Genomic DNA, 10101 nt, shown 5'->3' with positions numbered 1-10101 from the left:
CACGTGCTGCCATCTGCGCACCTTCGCCTGCGGACCCCACCACCGGAACCGAATTCGAACCCTAGACCTCGGTCCAATCATAGACTGACAGCGAGCCCCTCGCAAGTGCGAGTCATGTGTGAGCCCTCCCTGCGAGCCTTCGGATCTGCGACGCATGGCCTCTTCTCAGCCCTTGGATCAGAAGCCTCCCCCTATAAATAGAAGGGTGCGAACCCTCCCGGCTAGAATTTAGAAATTGGCAATTTTGGCCCCTTTTTCACTATTTTGGCTATTTTCACATCCCCTGAAGCCCCGGTACTTATTCCAAAGCCCGGAATACTCCACGAAGTGCCCGAGAAGCCCGAAAAATTTATCTTTTCAGTTTCGAAGCCCGACCTTTGCAGAGCCCGGTTTCTCAATAAAACTCCCGGTTTTATTAGAAACGATCGTTTTAGGAAACGAATTGCTGCCCGATTATCATCAAATCATGTGAGTGTATAGTCACCTTCATCTTACACCTAGATATGAAGTATTTTATATGAAATACGTGCTACGTGTAATTATATTAATTGTTTAACTGAGGTGACTGTTGAATTGACATTTTATACAAGTTTTAAACTGTATATGTATTTTTATCTACAAATATGTTGGGTAAAACATGGGTAGATAGTGATGTGTGATAAAATAAAAGTGATGAGAGGCCTCGATGTGTTTTGAGATCCAGTCATCTAGCGGAGTTTGGATGACGACCACGGACTTTCTAGACACTCAAGTGGGAAACATTAGCAGGCCCGCAACCTGTAGGTGTTAATAAACTTGGGTGTTTATTCGCTGTACTCCATCCCCCCTCATGGTTGCCTTTAGGACATTTATAGCTAAGGAAACCCCTTAGTAGTAGTGTCCATCCCGATTATATTCTTTAGGCTAGGTCCCTTGTGAAAAGTGTTTAGGGACGTAAAGTGAGGATAACGGGAATGGGTAATCAGGGTTATTGTTGATTGGTGAACTTAATAAGTTTATTATTACTGTGGGTTGAAAACCCTATATGCTCACCAGGCTCCCAAGCCTGACCCACTCAGCTTTTTATGTTACAGGTAGTGGACCCCGAGCATAGTCGGAGGACGATGAAGGATTTTTGGATTATAGGCCAGTAGTTGTAAATAACTGTTGAAAGACTTATAATGTCTTGTTTATGCTTTTCATCTGTATCGGAACATGACATCCCGAGGTTTTGATATGAAATGAAACTATACATTTCTTAAAGAAGGTTTTGATAAACTTTTATTATGTTTTGTTTTGGGAAAAAATTCCGCAACATCTTTTAAAAAGAGTTCTCTGATTTTATTTTAAAAAGCATAAATTAAATTGGTATTTTTTGGCCAAGAAATTAGGGGATGTCACAGTGTTCATGCAACCCTAATTGCTTTGGATCTAAGTTTTTCTCTAGTTATACATGCAAATAGAAGTTCCAAAGCAATAACTGTAATACTAGCATACAATTTTTGAATCTTACCTTGCTTGCTGTCTCGTAATAACAAGTATTCCACGAATGATCTTGACTCTTGAAGGCTTGTGTGCCTCACGTGTTGCACCTCTAATGGAATCACAAACACCAAAAGTAAAGGATGAGTGAGAGAGGGGCAGAAAATTAGCTAGGATTTCTCCTTGGGAAGCAGTGGCCGATTTTAGGAGGTCTAGGGGCCTTTTATATAGCTGTGACTGCTAGGGTTTCTATGTGAAACCCTAATTCCTTGCTTAGGCTCCAAGCAGCCCATGAACATCCCTTTTGGAAGGCCTTGGACGATTTCTATAGGGCCTCCCTATAGAAAATCTTCCACCCCATTCCAAGAGATTCCAGCAGTCCAACTTGCAACTATCAATGATTTGCAAAACCAATCCCCTTACTTTTAATTAGTTCCTTTAATCCCAAAATTAATTTCTGATTAAATACTAATTAAATAATATGATTTCTAATTAATATATTGTTTTTATAATATATTAATAAATCATTAAATAACCTCTCTCTCCAAAAGTCATCCTGTCAAGTTACTATGGTGAAGGCAACCCAAAAGGACCATGCTACTATCAAATTAAGTACATACCAATTATAGTTATGAGCTTAGACACCTAATCTAACACTCCAGAATCAGAGATTGGAATTGGTCCGAAATCTCATTAAGGGGTGACAATGGCGAGACAAGGATCTAAATGAGTATGGTTCAGAACGTCTCCTATAAACGTTAGATTTTGCAACTCCTTCATGGGACGAACACCAGGTTTCAGAAACTTACTTCTGGGGCCTGGTGCTTTAGACCATGGGTGACGAAAATTATGTGTCATCTGCTTGTTTGCTTCAAGAATATGGCTTGAGTTATGCAAAGCATCAATTTTGGCATTATGACAATTGTTATCATAAACTAAGATATTTCTTACACAAAAAGTTATCTAACATTTTCTTTTAAAATGATGCATTCATCGTTAGACATTACAAGCTCTCTTTCTTGTTATTCGTTCTTAAGCTTGCGATCTTCAAAGCGTAATCTTAGGCTAGTCAGTTCACTATCCAACTTCTCACTTACTTTTATGGCAGAATCATAGCATTTATAAATGACAGTCATATCTAATTGGATCTGGGTTAGATATGGTTCACAAACAGATAAATCAAAATTATTTTCAGTGATCATGGATCTTACCTACTACATGATGCTTCTGCCGGGTGGATCATTAGTTCCCATGTAGCAAAAGTTTGGCTTAGCATCATCATCGTCTTCTTCTGAACCTGATGACTAATAACCTTCATCACACCCGATCAATTGTCATGCCATAAGACACATGCTCCTTCCAATTTTCACATCATCCTCATGTCCGGAAGACTAGTACCCATCAACATTTCTTAACACAGTGGTAATAAAAGCGTTCTCACTTGCTGCAAGATCTTAGGCTCTGCGAGCATAGTATGCATAATCTATTACTTTCGATTTCTAAGAGGTTTTATCCAAACAATCTTTAGCAAAATGGTTACCAAGATCACATTTATGACAAACTATCTTGGGTTTGTCTGATTTTGGAATTTCTTAGGATTCCGAGGAGTGACTTGACATGTTGGGTTGGTATGTATGACATCCCCATTTTTATGGCCAGTAAAGACCGATTTTGTTTATGCTTTATAAAAATCAGAGTATCTCTTTTAATAAAAATGTCGCGGAATTTGTTCCCAGAAAAACATGATAATCGCGTTATCAAAGCATTTCTAAAGAAATATATTTTTATTCACTTTTAAAACATTTGGTATGTCATCGTCAATACAGAAACATAAACATAAACAGAACTTACATTTATTTACACTAGTGATCTACATCTCTTTTAAATCTCTCAGTGTAATGTAACTTCATATCGACAGCTGTGATACAAATAAACTGAGTGGATCAGGTTGGGAAACCTGGTGAGTACATAGGGTTTTCAACCCACAATAATATAATTATTATATTTAAACATCAAATAATCAACCCAATTTCCCATTCCGATTATCTTCTTAAGGATTTACCCTAAGGATCAGCTAACCCTCGTTCCTTTATTCCTAAGGATCATCCTAAGGAAACAACATGAAGTCCATTGTTGCCAATGACACAGTGGTCAAGCGGAGCTGCTAATGTTATCATTTGGGCGCAGCTGCCAGAATTGTGACTTTTTCTATGAGGCGCTTCTGCCGATATTGACCTTTAACACTACTGTCATGATCATAAGGCTCCCTATTAGGCGCAGCTGCTGATACTGTCCTTAGAGCGCAACTGCTAGGACATTTACCGTAGATCTAAAACATCTACGGGTTGTGGCACAGCTGCCAGTGCTCATCTATAGGGTACTACGTCTGCTGCTGCCAATGTATACATATAGGGCACTAGGTCCGTACTATTAATGTTCCTCTATTTTAGCTTTTATTCCTCATCATTCATCTACCCATGTTTTACCCAACATATTTTGTAGATATAAAATACTTTATATAGTTTACATCATTTAAAACATGTATAAAAATCTTTCACCAACATAGACAACAAGTATTCAGACAATATGTACACATAGCATGTAATTTATATTAAAATACTTCATATCTATGTGTAAGATGAAAGTAACTATGCACTCACCTGAAAAGGTGGTGATTCTGCCTTCGAACAGCGTTTCGTTATCTCAAAACAATTATCCCTCGATAAAACCTAGTATCATTATCACTAGGGTTTAGTCTAACATTAACCGTGACTAATTGATAGTCTAGCTATTATTATTATTATTATTATTATTATTATTATTATTATTATTATTATTATTATATAAGCGTTAAACAACACTCTATATAACTCATAATAATAGCCCAAATAATTATTTTAAGGTCCTAATAATGTTACTATATTAAAACATAAGCTATACTAAAGATAGGTTAGGCGTAGCTCACTTACATCGGGTTTTTCTCAAAACCGGGCTCTGCCGGAGCAGCGTTCCCGAGCCAAAAGGCTCTTCTTCTCGGAGCCTTCGGGTGCTCCTGGGCTTCGACCTCGTGCTAGGGAGGTTCCCTAGGCTTTTTTTTTGGGGGGGGGCGGGGGGGGGGGGGGGGGGGGGGGTTTAGGGCTTAGAGAGAGAGTATAGAGAGAGAAATGAAGGGTTAAGGTGTGAGGAATGAAGGAGAGGGGTGTTTCTATTTATAGGAGGCTGGAGGGTCACTCACATCGTGAATTTTTGATATTCACGTCGTGAGCCAGGTTGGCTACAGCCAGGCGCAGCCTGGTGCTGACACGTGTTAACGCACACACGGTGGAAATCAGCCGATTTTCAAAAATTCATAACTTTCGCATACGAACTCTGTTTTCGACGTTCTTTATATCCACGCATAGGTAAAAACAAGCTATACCACTTTCATTTAGACTCTGTCAGCTAATTCTTGACCGATCTTAAATTTAACAGTAGGAGGATATTAGATTGCTAAATGACCGCGAAGAATTCGTAACTCCTTCATACGGAATCCGTTTTCGTCTATCTTTTTACCATTGTGTTCCTATTAATGAGATCTTCAACTCTCATTTAGGTCGCGCAAGCCAAAAAACGCTCGAACTAAAATTCGAGTTTTAAGTCGTGCACTGCTAAGCCTAATCTTAGAAAAATCATAACTTCCTCAAACGAAGTCAGATTTGGGCGTTCTTTTTTTGTATGTTCTCGGTTTAATGTATATTACAAATTTTGTTTAGATCACTAAGGCTAAAAATTACTCTATCTTAAATTTATTATTTACGTCTCCTGGTATCATGCCGGTTTTGCCGAAAAACTTCGACGGGTCATAACTTCTTCTTTATAACTCGAATTTCGGCGTTCTTTATATGTACAGAACCCTTGAGACATATTCTACAACTTGGTTAAGATTATTTATTCTAAATAATCATTTGTTGAAAAGTTGTTTTCAACACTTATTGCCTCTAAATTGACTAGCCTGGATATGCAAGTAGGTTTTCTAAAGGTTTAGGATTATTTCGATGAGGGGCTTGAAATTGGTTCTGATAAGGTTTGTGACTGGGATTCTAGAGATCTTTGCACATCATGGACAATAGTGTGAATTCGTATTCAAAGATAAGTTCGATTCAGGTGGATCGAGATCATGATTTTCTTCAATTGAATGATTCGGAACGGGTGGAGTAGGTGGGGTAGGAATTGTTGGTTGAACAGGCGAAATAGGTGGGATAGTTCTGAAAGGATTTGAAACTGATGGGATAAAAATTAGTGGGTTAACACAACTATTTAAGGCAAGAGGACTTCTTGACATTTCTCTTAACGTTTAAGCAACACTAGATTCGCGACCTTGTTTTTCGTCAAAAAGTGGATAAAGCTTCAGTTTCTTTAGAGATCCGTTACTCTGAAGACATGACTTGACACTCCCCTAGCCTTTTTCACGACTATAGATAAACTTCAGATTGTACTCAAGAGGAGTTCTGACTATACCGTGTGCAGTCATATTATTCACAACAATTCTATACCTATTAGAAGGACAAGGCTACATATTCACCTGGAGTAGTGGTGAAGGTATAAAAATCATCGACAACCGAAGTTAGACACTTATCCTTCATGTTCTCGGACCCTTCGAACAAGTCCTAAAGAGTGTCCCAAATCTCTTTTGTAGATTTGCACAACTTAATGTGCTCAAAGAGAGACAAAGGAACACCAAACATCATCTCTAAAAAAGAAATCTGGTTTGCATGATGCTTTTCGATGTCTGAAGTAGTAAGAGGTGCTAGAAGTTGTTCTTCTTGGCCCATGAGAGTAGCAACAACATCTCTCACTATTTGTCTCACTGGAACATGAGTGCCTTCTTTCACAGACTTCCATATTTCTTCACTTTTTTCCTTACCAAGTAAAATATTTCCTTCCTAACTTTCCAGTGATCATACTCTTCAACAACTAGCAATCGGGCACGAGAAGGGCAACCCACACTATTTGCTATTTGCATCAAATACATTTGTTGAGTTTGATTAGGAGTAACCATTAAGGTTAAAGTATTAGAGCAGAAACGGTATATACAAAGAACATTTATACTGAACACAGAAATGATTGAGATACCAAGGTAATCTCAGATCAACTATAACCTGTTCTTATGGATTCAAAGGACAACCACTAAAGCTCTTATACCAATTGAGAAGGTTCAAAAAATCAAACATTGAATTAACTTTTAAGATCAATATCTGCTGCAAATATTTTATTCCATTCAAGTCTGGTAAACCAGTCAAGACTTGAAGTATGAAAATCAACTAAATGTTCAACAAAATATTTAAGTAGACTAAAATGAGTATGAGCAAAGTAAAGAACAAGAAGAATAATAGTGAAAGATATTTGACTTGCAAGAGAATTAGTAATTGATGTAAAGAGAATAATGCTACTTCTTGCTTACAATACATGAAACATCATCTCCTTAAATAGTAAAGGAGAGACATAGTACAAACCATGAACATTCTATGGACTAGATATAACCAAGAGTTTGACAAATCTGACACATAAAAGATTTACTTGATTCGGTCCTGTGAACTGTTCATTCAACAAAATGACAAAGAGCATTTAGTGCTTGTACAGACTCTATCACATCAAAAGACTAACTTCATATTTCTTGGAAATGTCTTCATCTCGAAAGAAGATAGACTTCAGGACACATCGCTTCTCAAACTGAGGTTGATTTCGGATCTGGTTTGTCTCGAATTGCTAGAGGTTTAGTTTTATGCATCAATATATATATATATATATATATATATATATATATATATATATATATATATATATATATATATATATATGTATATACGGTAATAATTATTTTTTTTCGTATGAAGGTAAGAAGTTTTTTTTCTACATAATTTTTTTGGCTAACAAAACAAATGAATCACTAGAAGAATAAAAAATAACATGATTCACAAAAAAAAAAAAATCCCAAAAAAACATCTCGATGATTCATTTATATAATGATTTTGTTGTTATTCATTAAAATTGTCATAAGAGTGAATTTTTTCTTAATTTACATAAAAATGAATCATGCAGACATTTTTTTTTTGAATATTTTCTTATGAATCAAATTACTTATGAATCATTTTGTGATTCATTTTGTTTTTTCACTAAAATAATACATAGAAAAAAAACTTCTTACCTTCCTACCAAAATTTTTCCTTCTTATTTTGATCTTGACAATATATATATATATATATATATATATATATATATATATATATATATATATATATATATATATAACTTTTTATTTTTTATATATCGATTGGTTTATCTTAAACTAATAGAATATGAATATATAAATTAAAATCTTAAAAATATGTAAAATCATGGAAGAAAAGCGAAATTTTTATAAGGAAAGTTGATGTTAATTCACTGATTCGAAACTTAAGATTGAAGTTGCATACAATTTTACACTTTTTATGGCCATAAGTTCACAACATATTGGATATATAATTAATGGATGGTGCTTAATGTCTCTTCATTTTTAATTATATCATGAAGACATGATCAACTACTAAAATGAGTTACTTTTTTTCTTTTTTGTAGATTTATTTATCATAGTTATAGTACGAAAAGCCTTTATCAGGTTGATTTTGGTTCTTTTAATTTATTATATTAATCACTTAAAATCAACATTATTTCATTTAACTTATACTATCATAATCTTTTAATACTTTCGGCTTAATTATATATGCATTATGCTTGTCAACATGAAAAACGAACTTCGTTAAAGTAATAATATCATAAATAATTAGTGTTGAAGATTCACCTCATTCTTATGGTTGTTTAGTTTAGCCGGTGTAAAAACAAAATTATAAAAAAATATTCGAATTAACTTATCCACTAACAAAACGCAATAAGTTGATTTTTTTTTATTTTTTTTTTAAATTTTACGTATTTGCAAATCATGTTCACATATGTAATTTAGTTAAGTTAATAAGTTGTTAGAAATTGGGGTATAGGAAGGCTTGGAATTCTAAGAATTGTGTAAAACACTTTCAAATTAAAGTATTTTGGTTGTACTCCTAATATTCTTTAATCAGATAAGACTCAGAGAGACAAGAATTTAGAATGTTTGATAATTGTTTCGTATGTACTAGAAATGAGACCAAAACCGACTTTATCATCTTTGTCTGAAAACTGTCATATGACAGTTTCAACTGTCATAAAACTATAAAAACTGACATAAAAACGGAAGTTTGGATAAGGGTCAAATAATGGTCAATTCTCGGAAAATCCGATTTTTTGATACATTTTTAATATAGCAACATACCCTATATAAAAAAATTTCGCGCTGACCTGGCAGCTCGACCCCATCCAGGGGCTCTGCCCCTTGGAACCCGCCAGGCGTTGCCGCCCCTTGAACCCCGCTCCCAGGGGCGTTGCCCCCGAACCCCTGTTCATTTAAGGGCTTCGCCCCTAAAAGACAGTGTACTTTGTAAACTTAATCAAACTTAAACAAGTGTGTACTCCATACCTTCCTTACTAGTTTAATATTTATCAAGATCACTTTTTGTCAACAAAGTAACTAATAAAAAACTTTTTAGTTAAGTTAATAAGTAAGGAGACTAACTTATTAAAATCTTATTATTTAAATCACTAAGTATTTATGAAATTTTTTTCATCTAAACTATTATAACTCCATATTATCTGTGTCAACACGTAATAAATCAACAAACATCATTATTTAGTTTGACAATTATTTTGTTTTGCGACGTTTTTGTTTGATTTGGTTGATAAGTCAACCATAAAGTGTCCATATGGTTTTACGGTATATATTCATGGAAAATCTTCATGATTATACTTTTTCGACTACGCTCAATGATGCCAAGGATTGATACAATTTCTTTCTCGCATACATAAATATACATACATGTATATTGCCAAAGATAGTAATGTTAATTTTGAAAAGCAAAATCCACTTCATGTATGGTACTTTTCTACTTTACTTGTTCTAATAAATCAAGATGGATTCTATCACATATTAATCACTCAATACTTTTGATATTTATTATTTTATGGTAGTTTTGAAATAAATATTAATGAAATGTCAACTTTTAGTTTATTTTGCTTTTTAAAATTAAATGCCTAATAATACTTCTATTTATATATGTAATGTACTAAATGTAATGAATATTAGAGTAAATTGAAATGAATATATCTTTTCATTCTTTATTCTAAATGGGGTGAATGTTCGTACCTTGTGAATGTTAAATCTACATAATTTAAATTTTAACAATTATATGTTTTGAATGATTATGTTATTCACGTTAATTATAAATAATAATTCTTACACTAAATTAATATATAACATTTAAACTATTTTGAACAATATTACACACTAACATCTATTCACCGCACATGAATAAATCATAAATATAATTCCTGGACCACCTTTTAATGTCGATCATACTTATTTTTTAGAAGTTAAATCATTGTTTTGAATGTAATTTTATATAATTTATAGTTTTCTGTCACTGTTAACTATTATTGTTAAAGTCATTGTTTTGAATGTAATTTTATATAATTTATATTTTTTTTTTGTCACCGTTAACTATTATTGTTAGTCATTGTGAAAAATTAAGTTCAATA

The sequence above is a fragment of the Lactuca serriola genome, chromosome 3, assembly GCF_051521515.1.
Source record: "Lactuca serriola cultivar US96UC23 chromosome 3, Lser_US96UC23_V15, whole genome shotgun sequence".
Classification (NCBI taxonomy): Eukaryota; Viridiplantae; Streptophyta; class Magnoliopsida; order Asterales; family Asteraceae; genus Lactuca; species Lactuca serriola.
This window is presented reverse-complemented; position numbering follows the sequence as displayed.